This window comes from Chiloscyllium punctatum, unplaced genomic scaffold (assembly GCF_047496795.1).
Source record: "Chiloscyllium punctatum isolate Juve2018m unplaced genomic scaffold, sChiPun1.3 scaffold_145, whole genome shotgun sequence".
Classification (NCBI taxonomy): Eukaryota; Metazoa; Chordata; class Chondrichthyes; order Orectolobiformes; family Hemiscylliidae; genus Chiloscyllium; species Chiloscyllium punctatum.
Window position 1 is genome coordinate 626,998 of NW_027309879.1, and position 22,334 is coordinate 649,331.

Here is a 22,334-nt window from a genome sequence, read left to right on the forward strand (position 1 = left end):
AGTGACACTACTAGAGATCCACAAGTGTCTTTCATTATGTTCCTTACAAGGAAGGGTGGGATTATAATCAATTGTGATGATTCAAATGAAAACTAATCAGTATTCATTCCGATAATTGGGCTGGGAATTAATTAGACTGTTTCTGTGTGTAATGGACTGAGAATGAAATGGTAATTCACAATAATGATGGTACTAAGCACATATGCTCTTACTTAAAAATTAAAATCATGGCAATTGAAAGAAAGAGAAATACACATATCATGCGCTTATTGTAAATTCATGAAAAATACAACTGCGGAATTATGTTTAAAGCAGTTTTTTTTATAATGAAAAGATAACTAGAATGATTAGCAGCAGGATGTAATCGCAAAAAAAAATCATTCAATGTGACTATTCAGCTGCAGGCAGCTCCCCTTCCTTTCACACATGTATAACTTCCAACAATTCAAAATTTACTCTGAAAAAGAAAAGAACGTGTGCATGAAAATTATTTTTTCTTGTTGACAAAAAAGTCACAAATTTGATTTATTTTAGCTTTAAAATATTTAACTCTTACTGTGATCAGAAATACAATAAATCATCACGTTGAAGAAAAATATAATCAAATCAAATCAAATCAAAACACACATCGATATTCACAATAATTGGGAGAGTGACCACAACAATATCTTTCCATCAGTTAATGTACTTATCCATAATTCCACTGTTATATCCCTTACTGGATTAATCAATTATTAGATATTAACAATAACTAAACTATTAATATGCTGTCAGTGAACTGAACATTAATGAGAAATCTCATTAATGTTTGAACGAGCAATGTGTCGACATAAACAGTAATTATTAGTGAAATGTCTTAGATATCTCTTAATCGACGAGGCTATGATTACTTTGATTGTTGAAATGAGTAGCATTCAGATATTTATAATGGGCATTGGCTGGAAAATCAATGCTTTTTGGTGTAGACCTGAAAGATTTTGTTATTGTAGTATAAGCAGTAAGAAATAATGGATAAAATTATGATGTGCATCTCACCTTACTGAATATTTTCAAGTTTTCTAACAGTTTTGTGGTCCAATCTTCAGTTTAACAAGGGGAATTTTGGGTCAGAACATCAGTAACTGCAAACATTTTCAACACATCTCCATCAAAGTTACTAATCTGATAATTCAGAACAAATATCAAAAAATTACCTCTGTAAATTTAATTGACTATATTTTCAGATTATAGTCAAGTTCGTTCTCGACTTATTCCTTCCTATTTCTGACACCAGTGGCTAAATATTGATTAGATTAAATGTCATATGAGTTAGACATTACTTTTCTCTCAAAGATCTGTGCAGCACAGGACTGGGCCATTTGGCCCATAATGTTGTGCTGAACGTAATGCAAAAGAAACTCATTCCTTCTGTCTACCCTTGGTCCATATCCTTCCAAATTATTGAAATGAACATTAAAGAGCCTAAATGTATCTGCTTCCACCACCAAACCTGGAAGTTCATTCCAGACACCTACCACTCCCTGTGTACAAAACAAATTGCCCCTTACATGCCCCTTGAACTTTCCCCCCAACCTTAAATGCATGTCACATAGTTTTTGACGCATCAACTCTGTTAAAAACTTTCTGACCGTCAACCCTATCTACGTATCAAATGATTATACAGATATCCATCAAGTCTTCCCCGAGTCTCCGACACTCCACAAAAAAGCATTCTGAGTTTTTCTCGCATCTCCAAAACCAGGCAGCATCCTGGTAAACGCCCTCTGTACTCACCCAATTAGATTTAAATCCATGTCACTTCATTATAATTGTATCGCAAACAGAAGGGTTCCAGTACAGATCCCTGTGGAAAAAAGACAGAAAATGAGGGAAATGCAGAATTCTAGAAGAAATGAGGTTTTTTCAATGACAGAACAATTCTGATGAATAATTTTCTAAAGTGTGTTTTTTTAAAATTAACTCAATATTTTAATTCTGAGTTTACTGATCTTATTGAATATCCAGTGCAAACTGCTTTGAAAATATTGAATCATTTTAAGTGTTGCGTTCTCACATTAAATATTATTTAATTGTCATTTCAATTATCACATCATCATGAGATTTACATTTTAGTTCAATCCATTATTTATTAGAGCCAGTATCACAATGAAATATTAACATTCTTTTCAGGTCAACACCTGCAATTATCCAAAGTTCTCTCACCCAACACTCATTCTAACTCGCTCATTCTCTTTCATTTGAATTCTCATATTAATGGAAGGATCATTAATCAGTCTTATCAATTAAGAGATGGCTAACTATTTTTCACATCAATATTTCCGTTTTTTTTCAACATATTGCAGAAATACATTGCAATAAGGGTTTTCTCTTCATTCTTAAAGTTATTATCAGCCATGTTAAAACTAATTATTACCAAAATCTAACTGGTAATCATTGTTGAAATCCAATATCCCCAGCTGTAGATGCAGAACTAGGTCTCAGTACATCAACTGATACAAACAATATCGCACTCTACAATCTCTTAATCTCAGCAAAAATAATTTTAAGTGTGGAATCTTAGCTGTATTGAATTGGTTGTGAGAAAAAGTGTAGTCTGAAGAAAGGTCACTGGGCCCAAGTATTAACACTGATTTCTCTCCACAGATGCTGCCAGACCTGCTGAGTTATTTTCCAGCAATTAGTGAGTTTGTTTGTGATTTCCAGCATCCACAGTTTTGTTTACATTCTTGTATTGATTGTATTTCACTTCAATTCTAACATTTCTACATTTCTGATTATTACAATAAGAGCTAAGTATTTTTCATTTTAAGTATTATTTAAATTTCACATGTTCCTTGTGTAAATAAACCAGAATTAGCAAATGTTTGTTCTATGCTTTTAAAATAGATCTTGGAATTCTTAGAAATCACAATTTTTTGAAAATGAGGGAAGGTGTCTTTCGCTGAGTAGTCACATTGAATGACTAATGCTTTATTTCCAATTCATGTGCATTAAAAAGCAGGTTAATTTTAATTTATGCAGATGAATAACTGCTTCAAACAAATTGACTTCCTTGATTATCATGAGATTTATGTTTATTTAAAACCATTGTTGCTTCGTTCCATCATGATTAGAAATTACTAATTCTTTTAATCAGTCCATTACACACTGGAACTGTCTAATACAATCCTAATCCAATTATAACTATAAATATCTGAGCAGTTTTCCCTGTGAATAAACACAGTAAATCCTGATTATAGTCCTGCCCTTCCTGCATGGGAATATTATGGAGGGCTCTGGTAAGGTGTGTACTAGTAGACCAGGAGCGATGGGTTCAATTCCCACCTTCAACAGAGATGTTTCAAAACACCTGAGTTGATTAGAAAATATCTAAGTGTCTATTGAATTGCTTTTCAACCAACATTGTCTCATCTTATAACTGTTATTCATTATAATGATCACAACATCTTGAATTTATTTGCTTCACATCACTGATTAAAGTATGAATGCTATTACGCTGCTTCTAAATACCTCTCAAATTTTCATAACTTTGCAGTCTTAAAGATTCTACAGTGCAAATAATATTTAAGGTGAGGGGGAAAGATTTAAAAGGGGTCTGAGGGGCAACTTTTCCACACAGTGTGTTTCACATATTGGGATGAGCTGTGAGAGGAAGGGCAGTGGCTGGTACAATTACAACATCTAAAAGACTTTTGGACAGTTTATTGGTTAGAAAACGTACAAAGCGGTATGGGACAAACACAGGGAAATGGGACTAGTTTAGTTCAGGAAACCTGGCCAGAGTGCCAAGTTAGGCTGAATGGCCTGTATCCGTGCTGTATCAGTCTAGCATTCTACAAATCAAACTTCACTGTTATTAGTAAAGGAAAGAACAAACGGGTGTTAATTGTATTTTGTGTCCATAAAAAAGTGACATGAATTTTAAATAATTTTGTCACATGAAATATTTCGCTCTTATTGTGATTAGAAATACAATGAATGTGAGCACTGAAGTGAAATATAATTAAATCAATTCAACTGTGTTTCCATGGATAAAATAAAAAATGATATTCACAATCATTGTGAGTTTGTACATTGCAATATCTTCACATTACTTTATGTACTGAACCATTATTACACATTTATATCCCCTACTGAACTGAACAATAATTAGATATTAGCAACACTTAGGTTTTAGAAAATCTATCAGTACAGTTAGAAGAAGGAGAAATTTAATTTTGCCACATGACTGTGCAATGCGCAGACATGAACAGGAATTATTGCAGTGAAAAGTAGTTACAGTGCTCTGAATTCATAAGGCTGAGATTACTGTGATTATTCAAATGAGCAAAAGTCAGTTTGCAAAGCGTGTTGGATGCAAAATGATTGGTTCCATTGTGGGATAGTTGACCTGAAAATAATAGCATTGTTGCAATGGATTAAATTAAAATATGGATTAAAATAATATATGGATCTTACGATACACGTTAGGAAGACAAACAAATTATTCTGCAATTATTATAAGGATAATGAATTCATAATAAATGTTGCATTCTGAACAAATAAATTGACTCAATATTTTAAAAACACTTTGCTCTGATGTTGATTAGACATACACTAAGATCGGTAAACAGAAGACTGAAATATAATACCTAGATTGATGGATTGAGGACAATAAATGAGCCATTCAATAGTTATTGAAAAGAATTTATATTTTTGTCAAAATGCAGACAATACAGAAGTAATGCATTTCATTCAATTAGTTTACTTGTAGAAACATGTGTTCTTAATTTATGAAATTTTATTCTGATCGATGTTCAAACATTTGTGTCTGAATTAGGAAGAAAAATAAAAAGATAATGAAAGTGAATATGAGAGTGACCACAAGATACAGTCCATGACATTTGATAGAAAAAGGAATTTGCATAATCTCATGACTATTTAATGTTAATAAATAATTAACTCCTCAGGTACTGAAGCAGTCCAAGTCCAAGTACAACAAGATCTGGACAGTATCCAGGCTTGGGCTTACAGGAGGCAAGTAACATACATGCCACACAAATGCAGGCTATGACCATCACGTGTAAGAAATAACCTAACCACCATCCCTTGACATTCGATGGTGTTACCATGACTGAACACCCACTATCAACATTACCCTGTGGATTATCATTGATCAGGAACTGAATTGGTCTCACCACATAAACACAGTGGCTACAAGAGTAATACAACTCCTGGCTCCTGAAATCCTTTCTACCAAACACAAGTCAGGAGTGTGATGGAATACTCCCCACTTGCCTGGATGAGTGCAGCCCTAACAACACTCAAGAAACTTGATACCATCCGGAATAAAGCAGCCCGCTTGATTGGCACTGCCGCTACTGAGCATCACTGGTGGTGAGGGTGGATGCTTGTGGATGTCCTACCTGCAATCTCTGCCTCTTCTTATTAACAAAGATAAAAGAATCTTACATTGCTCAACTTTCTCATCAAAACCGAGTACTATATTCACCTCAACCCTCCAACCACAAGGGATGAACTCAGATTTCTCCAGTTTCCTCATTTCTCCTCCCCCTACCTTGTCTCAATCAAATCCCTCGAACTCAGCACCGCCTTCCTAACCTGCAATCTTCTTCCTGACCTCTCCACCCCCACTCCATTCCAGCCTATCACCCTCACCTTGACCTCCCTCTACCTATCGCATTCCCAACGCCCCTCCCCCAAGTCCCTCCTCCCTACCTTTTATCTAAGCCTGCTGGACACACTTTCCTCATTCCTGAAGAAGGGCATATGTCCGAAAGCGATTCTCCTGTTCCTTGGATGCTGCCTGACCTGCTGCGCTTTTCCAGCAACACATTTTCAGCTCTGATCTCCAGCATCTGCAGTCCTCACTTTCTCCTCCAGCCCTCTATTATACCAACCAGCAGCATTTCCAACACCAATAGCAGCTCCTCTTAAAGTATTTTGTCAGTAACTTGTAATAAACTGGTTAATACAATTACAACTGAAAATGTGTTGCTGGAAAAGCGCAGCAGGTCAGGCAGTATCAAAGGAGTAGGAGAATTGACGTTTCGGGCATGAGCCCTGCTTCAGGAAGGTCCTGAAGAAGCAGTGAACCAAATTTTGAAATGATCTTTCTAAACATAATATATATCAGGTTAAAACTGAAGTAGGTGTCTTACACAACTTGCTGCAAGGACACAGACAGTAGAATCTGAGGTGACCATGAGTATGTGGAGGTGAATGTGGGAGACAAGCTGGGACTGTATTGGAGTAGTCATCGTGAGAGGGAACAAATGCTGGATACAGGGTTTCAGCAGATGATGGACTGATGCTCAGGTGAGCCATCGGAAACTGAGCAAGTGACCACCATCTAATAGGACAGAGAAACTGATCCATCAGCCTGAAACTGACTGACCACGTGGCTGTCAGTGATTCCAACACAAGTGAATGGAAACATTGCTCAGAGTCTGTTTCTGTAACATTCAACACAACCAGGAAATGGAAAGTGAATAATTAGCTGAAAACAAGGCCACTGCTCTGTTAGAGTCAAAATCATTCAATGTTCAGTTATTGAACATTATTGACTTTCAGAATATTCTAACCTGCAGAATCACAGTAAAAGGGGAAAGTAAACAACATTCTTGGCAAAGACAGAATGAACCAACTGCTTGTATAAAAATAGCTCAGAACAAAGGGGCTGAATACTCTACAAACTGACAAACACAGATACCATTAGATTTATAGATAGAGATTGGAATTCTTTAGAAAAACACTTCCCTGCTTATGGTGTGTGGTAGAAACCATTGTCAGTGTGAACTGCCACTTATTTCCTTTGAAAAGAATCTCTGTTTGACTGACTTACAGACAAAGGAAACCCGATCAGGGACTCGCAGGTTAATTAAGCTATTAGTGACAGTCCATTGCAAACAACAAGAGCTTAGACCACAACAGATTCCAGTGAAACCAACAATGCAATGAAAAAGGTGAATTAGTTTTTATAATCATGCAGCCTCTCTCAATCAAATAATCCCAGTCAACTTCCAAACATTTTAAAACTATTAATATATTGTGTACATATTTATTTACTTTCCTAATTTCCTCCAAAAATATATTTGATAATTCTCTTCAAAATATATTTTAAATGGTCAATTCATAATCACAATTCATTTCCAATTATTCTTAGAGCAGAACAAATTGCAAACTAAAATTGTTTTCACGTCAATAATGACACTAGAAAAGTTGATCTGTAGTTTAACCATATTTCCAAATATTGTTTTGGTTCATTCTTGCAGTGAAGCTAAAATTAAACTGTATTTATTTTCTCTGATATCCTTCCATTACTTTATTCCTTAATAACAATGCCCATGGTGCAATGGGTGACAAACATTAAATAAAATTGAATTTTCATTGCAAAAACTTGTACAAATAATCACATATTATTTAGTTCATTCATTGTCGTTGATTATCAGTTATTTTCACTGTATGATCACGTTAAATTCACTTAAATAATCACAGTACAATTCTCACCTTTATAGATATGTCGAATGAATGTCAAATTATTCTTATTTCAAGTAAAAATAAATTTACATTTTGCTCTGTTTTATTTCAGGAATGACAGGATGTGTTGAATTATTATGGGAAACAGGAACAAGTGAAGGTGGTGGCTCTCAGACGTGAGGCCTTAAAGCCAAAGGGCCAGGTGGTAGATCCAGTGGGGGGGAGGTACCTAGTGCCCCGCTGTCCTCAGAAGGCAGTGAGGATGATGACAAAGCACACACGAATGGACAGAGGGACGGCAATGGGTGGGATCACCCACCACCCTGTAAGGCCCAGAAGGCTATGTCCATGGCACCACTGGGCATCAAAGCTCAACTTGGACAGACAGTAGGGAGCAACAAAGGGAACTGACAGAAACCAAACCTGAACCGTTCACCCGCTGAACGACAGATGTTGGTGAATGAACACCCAGCTTGATAGAGAAATGGTAATAATGGGCCTTATTGGGACAATATGGATGAATTAGTAGAGGTACACAGTCTCACCGAAGATGATGTACGGACCCTCCCTCGGCCCAAGGTGCCCTGACGTGTACATCAGAACCTGTCCCTGCAATGAGAGGGTGAGTGTGTGAGTCGGTTCGCCCAATGTACAGTCGATCAGTGGCTCCAGGCATTTACAGATATTACAGGGACACACTGGGGAGGGGACAGGCTGAATGGGCTAAAATAACCTTGGAGACTCAGGGAACCTTGGAGACTCGAGAGAGAGGAAGCCTGAGGTGTGTAAGGACCACGAGGGATTACCAAACCCCAGACTGTGATGATGAAATCGGTTTGATGCATTTAAAAGATGACATGGGTCCCGATTTAACTGTAATTATAAACATGGGACTCTCAGTGGGAGATAATTCTAACCACACTCTGAATTGGGCCATGAGAGCTGAGGCAAACACAGAAACACAGGGGAATAGCTGCAGTACAGGGAGGGTAACCAGACTCACAATGTTACAAGGGAAGCAGGAAAGGGCACATAGACAACGAATGTAGGCACAGAGTGGGAGATAGGTGTTCATATTGTGAGTGGCCTGTGTTCATGTAGGTATATGCATAGCCCATGAATATTCATTGATGCGCTGTTAAGGGGCCAACACTTGCATGATTCTAACACCAGAGCATCTTTGTCAGTTACCGATAAGGATTTACCCCTCACCCCCTCAATTACTAAAATGAGAGCAGTCGGAGAGGGAACCTAGGAAGCTGGATGAAGCAAACCTGCCCCGATGTAGACTGGGAGTATGACAAAACGTATTCAGATATGGAGGTGTGACACTCAAGAAGGGACCATTCTGGGAGTTGCTCCTATTTTTTCTAAAATGGCAACTATTGACATCAACACCCGAATTTAAACATGGGGATGCTCCGGCCAGGACTGGGACAGAAAGAAAAGGAGAGGCAACCTCTCCGGAGTAGGTACATTGCAGGGAGAATGGGACAGTCAGAGAATCTGGTGGGTTATAGCTCGGACCCACTCAGCGGTGTGCGTAACTCAAACAGGAAAGTGGGTTGTTATCTATCGACCCTGTAGAGATCGAGGGCCCTATCACTCCCCACACAAACGGGATCTCATCAAAGCTGGGGCTGAAGAGGCAGTAATTGTGACAGTGATAGATTGACAGAAGCTGGAAATAGTCTGGGTCAATACCTGTGGACATTGAATGGCAGAAGAGAGTGGTGTTTACTGACCGAGGAGAACAGTCCACCAGGATACTATTACCTCAGGGATCCCACAATATTCCAGTCTATCCCACCGATGTGTGTTTGATGGATTGAGTCACACTGATCTTACCAATACCTCATCACCTCAAGCGGTGAGAAAGGACATATCCAGATATTAGACAGAGTATTGGATCAGGTTAGACAGGCCAGGCTTAAAATTAACACACAGAGAGTGTAACTGGGAAGGTAGGGAGAGACGGAACTGGGACATCATATTGGGGAGATCAAATCAGGAAGGGAGAGGGGACAGTCCCAGCGGGAACAAAAACTATGATTATAAAATTATCTACCCACACACTGTAAAGGGATCAGGCAAACTTTAGGATTGTTTAATTATTGTGGGAATTTTGTGAGGAATTATCCAGAAATAGAGAACCATCAGGAGCCCTGGCAGAAGCGCGGACATTAACCAGGGGTGAGGGAGGCAAAATGCACACAGTCAGCATGCCTTTGGTATAGTTCATGACTGGGCTCGGTGAAGGTATATCACCCTGTCTGGGGGCCACATAGAGCATGAAGAACAGGTCAGAGAGTTAGTGGAAGCACCTAACTTTCCCAGTGAAGCAGCAACAATGAAGATTAGAGCTCACAGGAAAGTAGAAACTCCACACCAACGGGGTAGTTGGTGAGCATGGGTGAGCATACTTACTGAAACTGTGCAGACATTTGAGGAGGATGCAGTGGCAGGAGCGACAGAAGCGAGAAAGGAAAGTTTAAAGACATTTCCAGAAACAGTCCCATAGCAGGAGAAACAGGAATGGGAAAAGGGTGGGGCAGTAATAGGACATAGGATTATCCAGCAGTGCCACTGTACAAGACAAACATTATTTAAAAACATATCATGGGCTGGCCCATATTGATGAGGATAAAATGCAATATCGGATGATCAACTACAGGAGTGTTCCCGAACAAGAAGATTTTGTCACAGGGGTGTAGTCTGTACACAGTGTAAGCCAGGGAAGAGAATCAGGATAAAATGGAGGCAGCCGCAGGGACCCAGGGGCCCACAGGAACAATTACAGATGGGTTTTCCATACACCCCCATCCCAATCCCAGGGAAGGAAATCCTGCTGGGTCTTAATAAACAGGTTTACTCAGGGGGGTGGAAGCATTCCCCTGCAGATTCTGACCAAGGGACACATGTTCCAGGAAACGAAGTTAAGCAGCTCTGTGGCCTGTTTGGTACTGAGCAGAAATCCCATCTTACATCCCACCCCCAGAGCTCAGGGACAGTAGAAGGAATGAAGCAGACACTGAAAGCTAGTCTGACTAAGGCCCTGACAGAGACAGGCCGGGATGGGTTAGGGTACTCCCCACAATCCTAATGAAACTGACGTCAACCCCAGCAAAGGGAACTGAGCAATCCCCCTTTGAATTTGGACTATGCAGCTGCCAGAGGGTATGGTAGTGGGAGGGCAGGAGATGTACAATGGCAAGGATAGGGTGAAACACTTTGTGAAAGAACTGACAAAGCAACTGCATGAGCTGAGAGGGGAAGTTGCAGACGGACAGAGAATCGGAGACTGGGAAAGGGAGCTCATAAACATCCGAGCTGACATCCCGAACCCAGGAGATCGGGTCAGGGGGGAAATATTAGTGGAACGTATGAAAGAAAAACATCCAAATGCTGGACTTGGCTGGGGGATCCACAGAATTCCAGAGAGGGAACTCTTCCATCCTGCATTAGTAAGGAGCTCTGAATAAACATTGGTCGTGCTGCTCAGCACAGAACTCAAGGCTCCTCTTTGATATTTCTCCCAGTAACAGTTGTGCAGGGGTATGTTGCTGGCTGGAGGTCTGTGACCAGTGCCTCTGTTCCACAAGGGTCAGAGCTGGGACATCTGTTGTTTGTAATATATATAAATGATTAGCCTGAAAACGTAAACAATTTAATTAGCAAGTTTGTAGATGGCACAAAGTGAAGCAGTTGGGAATCGTGAAGAATGTTGTCAAAGGAAACATCAAGGACGAGATCAGTGGAAGGTTATGCGGAGAAATTGCAGATAGATTTTAATTCAGTCAAGTGTGACGTGATGTGTTTTGGGTGGCTCATTGTAAGAGGAATGTATACACTAAAAGGAAATGCCCTGAGCAGCATTGATATAAGAGGGATCTTCAGGTGCAAGTTCACAGCTCCCTGAATGTGGTGAAGGAGGTGGATGGCAGGCTTGCCTTCTTCTGTCAGGGGACTGAATATAAAACTGTCATTCGGCCACCTTTGGTGGATTGTGTGCTGTTTTGAGCACCGTATTATAAGGAGGATGTGGAGGCTTTGGAGAGGGTGGAAATGGGTTTACCAGGATGTTTCCTGGATTGGGAGAGGTTGGAAAATCTCGGATTGTTGTCTTTGGAAAGTCAGTGGCTGTGGAGTCATCCGAGAGGCACAGACAGAGTGAATAATCTGAATCTTTTTCCAAGTGGAAATTACCAATTCACAGGCCATAGATTTAAGGAGAGAGGGGGCAAGTTTAAAAGAAATGAAAACTGAAAGAACAGCAGATGTTGTAAACCAGAAAGAAAAACAGAAGTTTCTGAAAAAGCTCAGCAGTTCTAGCAGCATCTGTGAAGAGAAATTAGTTAACATTTCTGAGGAAGGGGGACCGGACCCGAAACATTAACTGATTTTTCTTCACAGATGCTGAATGACCCGCTGAGCATTTTCAACAACATCTGTGCAAGTTAAAAGGGAGTTGTGTCAAACAAGTTTCTTATGCAGGAGGTGGTCAGTGATTAGAATATACTTGCTTGAGAGATGGTAAAAGCAGAAACAATCACAAAGTTTAAGAGGCATTTGGACAGACAGTTAAGCAGGTATGGGTTGGCAGGGATATGGATCATATACAGGCAGATGGAATCAGTTTGGAATGGCATCATGATCCACACAGACATGGTGGGCTGATTATTCCGGTGCTGTACTGTTCTGTTTTCCGGGGGAGAGAATGTGTGGAGCGAGAGATAATATTTTGAGTGTAATATGTCTCTTCTTTAGAACACACAGCAAATTGATGCATTTTGAGAGAAGCAATGTAGAAAGGGAATACATATTTGAATGGCACAGACATAGAGAGCAGGACAGCAGGAATGCGGGACAATGTGTACAAATCCTTAAAGGAGAGAGAACATAAAGTGTTTTGAGTAAACATATAGGATGCTGGGCTTCATTAATTGAGGGAATGATAACGTACTCATGGAAAAGATGCTGACCATTGACAAAGTTCTAGTTAGGTCACAGTCAGTCATTGCATCCAATTGTGGTCAACAGATTCCTAGTCAGGATGAGGAAGTTAAAAAACCACAAAGGGGCCTGTGCCATACTTTGCTTCTCTTTCAGGATGCATTGGTGACTCAAGGGTTAAACATTCTCCTGCCAAAGGTCTTACTGCCATATTGTAAGAATACAAGGCCTGTACTCTTCCTATGCAGACTGAACACCTCAGTTGGGGTGAGGCAGACCGTATCTTCAAAACAGAACTTCTTGGAGCCACACATGTGGATTCCACCATAACCCCAGATAGAGCAATTTGCCCTTTCCAGACAAGACGGAGAGCCCTGGGCACAACCCTGTTAAACTGCCTCCTGCTCCCATTGTCTTACCTCCCCTCCATATGAGCATAGGTAAGTGAATCCCCCATTTACTGAAGGAAGAACCCTTCTGCCTTAATCTCTTCCCATCAACACATAATCATGGACAATACGATAATCAGTTTCTGTAATCCATCACACATTATCACAGGACATTGGTATTCATCAAGCTTTGTAAATTCATAATCACCAGCTTCAAACTATGTAATGACAATCGCCCAGGTGACTGATATGCCTTTGTCTAATTCTTATTAAATATACTGTCTCTGTGGGTAAGGCAGAGATTCGTGAAGATGAGTCTGTACAAGTAGACACTCGGCTACTTTAGAGATGCTTTGAAACTCTTGCCAGCTGTCCGATAATAAAGCTACTGCTGTTGTACATAAAACTTGTGTCATCTGGATTTGTGGAACAAAACAGACATTAACAAGGAAGGATATGAGTGATCTTCAGGGTGTGGAGTACAAACTTACTGAAGTGGTTCACTGATGAAGAAAATGCAGTCACTGGATTGATTTGAAGAAATTGCTATTTTTTTTAAGTGAAGTAGAATATATTTTTGATAAAGCTGTATAAGATTATAACAGACCTAGATATAGCAGACAAAAATATCTGTATTTGATAGGTGATGGAACAAGAATTAAGACCAGATGTGAGGTTTTGAGACAGTGGGAGATGAGTAAGTATCTCTGCTGACTGTTTTGGCTGGAAATATGCAGAACATGCTGCCTATTATGGTGGTGCAAGTAGAGAAGATGAATGATTGATAAAAAAACAATTATACCAGATCTGAGGGAAATAAAATCGCAGAGTTTGGGGGACGGATGGGGAATGAGAATGTTGGATTCTGCTACAGAGAGACAGCTTGGATTTGATGGGCTTCTTTCTGTGCTATAATGAATTTTATTTGGACTTGCTTAACTTGCTCTGGTCACCGATTAAATTGTCATTGAGGTAAATCTGCTCAGTGTTCCTACTCAGACCAATACAGGCTGTCCCTCCACAGCAAGAGATAATGTTTACTGCTTTATACTGGGTTCTGGGGTGGTGGGTGGGTGGGGGGGGGTTGGTGGTACTAACGTGTGTAACAGTCTGCCAGCATTTATCTGAAATGGCAAAACACCAGTGCAGCCAGGCTAGGGGCAGACACTGGAAATGTGGGGAATGCCAGAAGGGAATTCTTTACCCATCCCACCTGGAAACTGGCCAAACCAGTCAGACTGGGGAGAAGCTGTTCACCTGCTGTGTGTGTGTGGTGGGGGGGGGGGGGGGGGGAGGGATTCACTCAGGCATCCATCCTGCTCAGACACCAGTGAATTTACTCATAACCACAAGTTGAAGGATTTTTTTTCTCTTGTTCACACCAAGTAATGAATAATAGTTTTGGCAGTTCATAAAGTTTTGCACATAGAGAACTTAGCTTTGGAAATGTTCACAACATTGTTGAACATGTACAGATTCACACTGGGTACAGATTTTTATTTTCCTTTATTCATTCACAGGATGAGGGTGTCGCTGGCCCGGCAGCATTTACTGCCCATCCCTAATTGCCCAGAGGGCAGGTAAGAGTCAACCACATTGCTGTAGGTCTGAGGACACAATGTTGACCAGACCAGGTAAGGATGGCAGCTTCCTTCCTGAAAGGGCATTACTGAACCAGATGGGTTTTTCTGACAATTGATTAATGGTCATCATTAGATTCTTAAATTCCAGAGCTTTTTTTATTGAATTCAAATTCCCCCAGGTGCTGCAGCAGGCTTTGAACCCAGGTCTCCTGAACGTTATCTGGGGCTTTGGATTAACTGTCTAGTGACAATACCACTCGGCCAATCCTTCCCCACATCACTGTCCATCTGCACAGAGTGAACAACGGTTTTCTGGTTCATCAGAACAGGGTAATCACACATACGTTTGCTGAATAATTGCAGGAGTCGGCTGTTGATGGGCTATTGACATCCATCTCTGAACCATGTATTCTGGGGTTTGTTTCTATTGTCTTGTTATCCTTTGGGGATAAAAACAGTTTCAATTAGCTTTCTATTAAATGCATGGCAATCAAGTCGATCCCATGACTCTCAGGCAGATTAGTTTCTTTTGAAGGGCTCTCCCCGACCTCCTCCATCCTCACCCCCAACAGTACAATAACCTCATAGAGTCTCTTTGTGACTATGAATGAGACAATCTGATCAGCTGCTTCTTTCCCTACTCCTATGTCAAGTTGGCTCTTAAATCTCCCCTTGTTGCAGTTGTGATCCTGCATCGTTGTACAGTGATGCTCGTATTTCATGTCTTGGCCTATCAGTGTTCATGATACTGCATGTAGCTTCTTGCATATATGGCTTACAGTGCAAGAGTCTAGCTCTTTCCTTCCACCAACAGCAGTAGAATTGTACTCCAACAAAACTTACAGAATCACGGCCCAGCATTTTCCCCAACTTACCTCTTACCATCAAACCAGAGGATCAATCCTCATTCAGCTGAGAGAATTCAGGAGGGCATGCCAGTAACAGCAGCATGAATACTTAAAAATGAGGTGTTAACCTGATGAAGTTCCCAAAGAGGACTACTTGTGTTCCAAACAGCATAAGCAGCAAGTGATTGACAGAGTGAAGCAATCCGGCAAACAACAGAACAGATCTAAGATCTGCAGTCCAGCCACATCCAGTTGTGAATGAAGTCAGAGCACAGCTGGAGTTCAGAGGACAGTTCTCTTCAAGATATTAACCAACAAGAATGTCAGACTGGATTAATTATCATAAAACTTAAGTCCATTTGATATTCATATATTTACAATCAGTGTTCAATTCACCAAATGTAGCTGAAGGTAAAGATAATCTTCAAGTGATTGTAACAGTGGAGACATCTGAATACTTGATCAGCAAATTAAAGCCTGTTGTGTTTAGATAGTAATAATTTTAAAGAGATTTTAAAAAGTAAGGTGACTTGAATATAATGGAAGAAGTTGATTGGTGGGTATCTGATAATGTTGTTTTAATCTGAAGTTAATTTAGGATGAGTTAACAAATAAACACATGGTAGGGAATCCCAGCCCCATGGAGTGCACATCCAGTTCCATGTGGGAAATCCAAGACACTTCTTGTGTGAGCGACAACCACAGGAACACGGAGGTGACATGGGAAATGTCAGGAACACTAGTCTGACTGTGGTTAAAGTACTGCCCACACTTCTGATCCCCTTATTCTAGGGTTGATATAATCACACCAGAGAGGGTACAGAGGAGATTGATCAGAATGTTTCTACAATTGGAAAATTTCTGCTCTGAGGAAAGGTTGGATAGGCTGGGGATGATTTCCAAGGAGGATGAGCTGAGATTTAATGGAAATGATAAAATGCTGAGGAATCCAGATCGAGTGGATAGGAAGGAGCTATTCATTAACTGAGAGGTCAGAAACTGGAGGATTTAGATTGAAACTAATTCTCAGAAAGAAGAGGGGGGGAGAATTCATTTCACTCAGAGATGGTGGGGAGCAGGAACGCATTGATGGGGTGGCAGAGGCAGTAACCAGCATCACATTAGAATAAAAGGACATGGATGTAACTGAGATGCTGGAACATGCAGGGCTGCGGACTATAGTCTGCAGAACGGGATCATTGTGATTTATTTAACATTTCTTCAGAATATTAAACTCAAGTCCAATTTGAGAATTTATAAACATCACCCAACCTGAATTGCAAATATCAGAAAGTTACAGCACAGATCAAGGCCACTTGGCCTATCCTGCATGTGTTGGCTGTAATAGAATGACCCAGGCTTTACAGCGTTCTGTACTCACCAATGAGAACAACAATTTCAGACTGCGTACTCTGCCCTCTATGTTGTTATAATCTGTTTTTTCAATGTCTTTCTTTGACAGTTGCTCACCTTGTTTCTTGGTTTCTTTCCCAGCCCTAACTCCATTCCCCATGGCCTTGAGGGACTACCATTTCTGCAATTTAATCTCTCCTGCCTTCCCCCATGTGACAGACTGTCTTTTTGTCCTTGTCTCACTCCCACCTTGCTCACAACTTGTTACATTTCTGATGGTCCCCAGACCTCTGTGACTTCACTGCGCCCCCTGGGTCAGTGGCACGAATTTTGAATTCTCTTCCTCATGAGATAATTGGAAATCTTTCTGGCTGCAGTTTCCCCAAGATTTTATTTTGAAAAAAAGAGGATTTGTGTCAGAGTCAAGTATTTGTGAGCCTTCATCCACAATCCTGAGCACTTAGACGTAATATGTGACCCTCCCACAGATGTGCAGGTTTGATGGATTGGCCGTGCTGACATGGCCTGTAGTGTGTAGTTTTGGTGGGTTGCGTTAGCCATGCTAAATGTGGGGTTATGGAGGTAGGGTGGGACAACAAGTCATTGCAGACTTGATGGACCGAATGGTCTCTTTGTGCACCTAAGAGATTCTGTAATCCTAACTAGTTGTGATTGTTGTCACATTTTCCTAAATCCAGGTTCATTCAACTCAGGTACACATGCTGCCTTTTGTGTTTCTGTGGGTGCTCACTCAATCCTTTCCTTCTGTTTTACATCAATTTCACACTGTATGTGAGGGTGGGAATGAATGTGTAAATATAAATACTCCAACCGAAACCCCTCACAAGTCAGGAACTGTTTCTGGCACTAGCATCACTCACAACAGGAAAGTAAAGGTTCAGTCACAAATCTGACAGAAACACAGAGGTTAAAATCACCAGGAAAGACTTAACAGCTGAAAACTCTTAAGAAAAGAGGAGGCTGAGAGACAACCTGGTACAAGTAGGAAGCTTTGTGTCTGTGTTTTCAGAGATTTGAGGTTTAAATCATTGGGTTGGAAGCATGTTTCATTGCCCCGGGTCATCAAAGGTGCGATCTAAATGTGCATCTTTCTTTCTGCCTATCTGTCTGAGTCAACAATCAGATGGATAGGTCATTGTCTGAGTGTTTTCCCGAATCCCTGATTGTGGGGGGAGGCAGATTCAACCTCAGGTGCCAGCTGCCTCTAGTCCACCCACATGGGCATGTTGAAGAGCATGACAGGAGAATGGATTTAAACTGAGAGTTCAATGCCAGAATGAAATAGGAAGAAGGAAATAAACGGGAATTTTGGATCCCACGGGATGCAGACTCCAGGATTAGTCCTTGTGGGCATTCCCGCAGTAACACGAGACAGTATTCCATGATGAGAGTTAAACCCGGGTGGCAGTAGAAGGAACCACTGAACATGAGCAGGTTTAGTTCAAACACAGGAGGTTTGTACAGTGAGTAACTTTGTTTTCGACATGGAGGTGAAGTGAGCAGTGAGGGGACATGTAACAACAAGCTGCAGATGGATAACTTTCATTGGAACAGGCGGAAGCCATTCAGCCCTTCAACCGAACTCTGCCATTCAATAGATCATGGCTGATTTGTGGCTTAGTTGCAATGTTCAAAACTCTCCAAACTCATCAATAAACTCCTCCGCAATAGACAAGATCAATATTCAAACACGAAACATCTTCAAATGCTGGGAAATCAGGAACAAAAACAGAAATTGCTGGAAAAAGTCAGCAGATCTGGCAGCATTATGGAAAGTGAACCTTTGGGTCCAGTGACCGGTCAGGTGACCACCTGCAGCTGACCATTCTGCCTTTTCTGTAACAGGTTCTGGTGAGAGGGGAATGAGACCGTCAATAACAACTGAGAAAACAGGAGGATGTGCTCAATCAGAATAAAACACATTTTGGTCTTTCACTTTTAATTCAACTGCAAAAATTATTCATTATCATTTCAGAAATAAGATAATAGGCCAGAAATCAACTCTTCATGTCATTGGGTCTGAGAAACTGTTAATTCTGACCTGGTCCAGCCTACATGTGAATCTAGACACTGAATAACGTGGTTGACTCTGAACCATCTCTTGGGCAGTTAGAATGGATGACAAATGCTGCCCCAGCAAGTGATGCCATGATCCCACGAACAAACAAAACAAATCCAATCGCTGTGGTTACTTGTGAACTCGCTGGTGTTATTGGAAGAGAACGAATGGGAAGGTTTATGGGGTAAAGGGAGAAGAATGGCATTCAGTGAGGTGATCCTTTGGAGAGCTGATCAGCCAATCAGCCTCCTTTTGCGCAGTAACAATTCAGTGAATATTTCATTCTGAGCCATCTAAGGAAATATCAGGGCTGGGTTTGTAAAGAGGTCAGATTGAATGAGTGTCTCAGTGAGCACAAGTGAGACACAGGTACAGAAAGGTTTTGGGATGGATTAAATTATATTTTAAACATTTGCATAGTCATCAACTTTACAGCAGTTAAAACTGGGAGTGTAATTAGAGCAGCAAATAAATCTTATACATTTATGCAGCTAAAGTGGATGCTGGGTAAAGATACCTTAGTTAGTGTTTATTTTATTCCAGGCACACCAGCCTAGGAGCACATCCTTCCTATATCTGTCCTCTCGAGCTCTTGAAGATTTTTGTTCATTTGAAGTGTTTCATGTTTCGATACTCCAGAGAAGACAGCTTCAGGCTTCTCAATCTCTCCTGTCAGGGCAATGCTGCTGTTAGAATTCAATTCACTGGTGCATGTTACTGGCTGCTTCATGGACTGGAACTGGCAATTGAGACTGAAAGGTTACTGTATAAAATATCTTCAATGGTATTACCAGACGTGAGTGGGTTTAGGAAAATGACCTTGACTTACAGGCATTGAGTGTCAGAGCACTTCCTGTTGTGGGGCATCCTGTTTAGATTCAATCTATTGATAACTATTCGAACTGACTTGCACTGGCTCCGTCAAAGTGGTCAGAGCATTATGGCTGTCATCGAAGCTGGTAACAAACTTCCCATGGGTTAAAAATCGTAAATGATAGAGTAGGTACGAGGTCTGATGGCACTGTTGGTGTATTGATGTTGTTGTAAATCACATTAACTCAGCTGGAGTTGACTGAATTTATCTTGTCTCTTTCTGAATCTCAGGATGTCTCTCCGGGCAGTAAGTCTCCACAAACAGCAATGTGACAATGAGCAGGGATCATCTGTTTTGATTTAAATTGTGACAGAGCACTGCTGCTTCACAGCACCAGGTACAAGGTTGGAGTCCAGCCTTCATCAACGGCCTGTGTGGAGTTTGCACATTCCCCTATGATTGTGTGGGCCTCCTCCAGGTGCTCTGGTTTCCCCCCACTGTTCAAAAATTTGTGGGTTAGGTGGATCAGTTGTGCGAAATTGTCCACAGTATCCAGGATTGTGCAGACTAGGTGGATCAGCCATGGGAAATGCAGTGTTACAGAGATGGAGTGCTACAGTTGGGATGCTCTTTGGATGGTTGGTGGGGTTTGATGGGCCAATGCTCTCCTGCCACACTGTTGGGATTCCATTCTATGATTGTGGATAAAGGCTACACAGCAGTGTGTCCTTGGAGAAGGAGCATGTGGTATGTATCAATGCTCACGATGCCTTTAGATAGAGGTGGGCATCTCAGGGGATACAGTGCTTTACCTCCACTGCTTTCCCCTCACCCCCCAACTCTACTTTGATTTGGTCCCTTCCCACTCTGTCATTTGTAATGGTTTGCTTTTCCAGTAATGGGCTTTGTTTGTAAATATTCAATTGGTTACACGGGTGGTTTACTGCTGGTGATTATATATTAACAAAACCCAAAATGGCGTAATGATGAACGTGGGAAGGTTGCTCAGCTGTGTGAGATAACACTTCTGGGTAGGAGAAATGGGGGGGAAAAGAACACTTCACAGCTCACAGAAGGAGAACTGAAAAGCAGTTAAATCAAACCAAAGGTTCAGAGAGGGAGGGAATATTTCCCTGGAGTTTGAGTAACTGGAAAGTGATGGTGTCCAGGCATAGACAGGATTTGATTTACAAGGCATTTGAATTTCTTAAAAACTGCTATATTCAGATAGATTCATTTCTTTTCTTTTAGTTTTATTTATTGTGGAATAAATAGCTACAATATTTTAAAACCAAATTCACAAACCTTGTATTAAAGACAAATGTTAAATAAAATCCATCAAACCAGCCCTCACTGAAAACTGTTGTGGAAGTGCAATCTTCTGGAGAATCCCTGCCCCCTTCTTCCTACCCGGGCTCCGTGGCTATATACATACCTGGAAGATAGCAGAAGGAGGCCATTCGGCCTTTCAATCCTGCTCCACCATTCAATGGGAAACAGCTGACCATCCAGCTCAGTCTCCTGTTCCTGCTGTGTTCCAATCCCCTTTCATGACTTTACCTTGAAGAACTATATCTAAGTCCTCCTTTGGTTTCACTGCCTTTTGTTCCAGTGACGTTTCTGTGTTACTGTGTGGGTGTAAGCAGGGGTAATGTGATGGTGCTGCCTCCTGGAGGATGCACTCAGCGTCCCTCTTCATCCTGCAGGAACATCAACTGGGTTTCAGCAACTAGAGATCGAACCCATTTCCAGGATATGGGCATCACTGGCTCAGCCAGCATTTATTCCCCATCTCTAGTTACCCTTGAGAAGATGGTCGTGAGCTGCTGTCTTGTACCATTCACAGTCCATTTGGCGCAGATAGACCAACAATGCCGGGAGGAGAGTGTTGCAGGATTTTGGCCGAATGATTCTCCATCTTTGGTTCATCAAATCCTGGTTAACTTTATCACGATCGACTCATGATGTTGAGATTTCAATCTGCAAATCTTCACCATCGAGCACCCTGTATAAAGGAATATTACAGATTAGAAATTCAGAGCAGACAATTCTAGTTTCTCTGGAATATCTTTTTCCCCTTTCTTCCCCCAAAGCTGTAACCCTCCAGCCCACTTCCTCTCTCCCACCATTCTAACTCTGCTGCCCCCTAATGTACACCCTCCCCATTCTCATGGAGTTACTGATAAACAGATCTATGCCACCACTTCCCGTCCCTGGTTAGACTCTGCACCCTTTCTGGGTTCACTTCCTTTCCCTTCAGTTGCTGCAAGTCAATAATGTAACAGCAGAATGAAACAAAAGGAAACAGAAAGGGAGGTGGCAGATCCTGGACCGAAGAGGAACCTTCAGACTGGGAGAATGGGTCAGATCCTTTTTTGTTTCTCATTGGTCGATTCCAGTGTTATGACAAGTTGGGAATGTAACTTGGTCCCATGTGGGTGTGGTGACACTTTGACCCTCCAACAGATCAATACTACAAGCAAATACGTTCCTACTCCAGACAATCACAGTGTGAAATACTTTCCACTAGTTACCCCAAAGCAAATGCTCCAAAACTCACCCACATTCTGTACTTGTGCAGTCCCCACAGACGTGCGGTCCCTGCCTCAGAATTTGGGAGTTGCAGTCCTCATGCAGCCACTGGAGCCCTGTCTCTGGAACGTGAATGAAAAGTGTGGGATGGAGGATGTTGTGGATCGGATCCCCATTCAGACACACGGGACATGTGGGCTGTCACTGGGATTTACTGAGACATCCGCTTGGACAACCTGATTTCTGACGTAAGGAACATAGATTCAGCCAATTGGGGGATAGGGAGGTTAATAAGGCGCAGTA

The 22,334-nt window shown here is 41.2% G+C and overlaps 1 long non-coding RNA gene across 6 annotated transcripts in view; it reads right to left on the minus strand.

Moving 5' to 3' along the window:
* Nucleotides 1–320: 320 nt before the first annotated feature.
* LOC140471659 (uncharacterized) overlaps nucleotides 321–22,334 on the minus strand; it is a 70,819-nt gene continuing 48,805 nt past the window's right edge. For 2 of the 6 annotated variants that reach the window (XR_011957147.1, XR_011957148.1), the window contains 3 exons: nucleotides 22,060–22,153; nucleotides 19,203–21,504; nucleotides 321–1,843 (listed from right to left, as the gene is read on the minus strand). This is a non-coding gene — a long non-coding RNA (uncharacterized lncRNA). The remainder of the gene's footprint in view (nucleotides 1,844–19,202; nucleotides 21,505–22,059; nucleotides 22,154–22,334) is intronic. The other 4 variants (XR_011957144.1, XR_011957145.1, XR_011957146.1 and 1 more) reach the window with 4 other exon arrangements.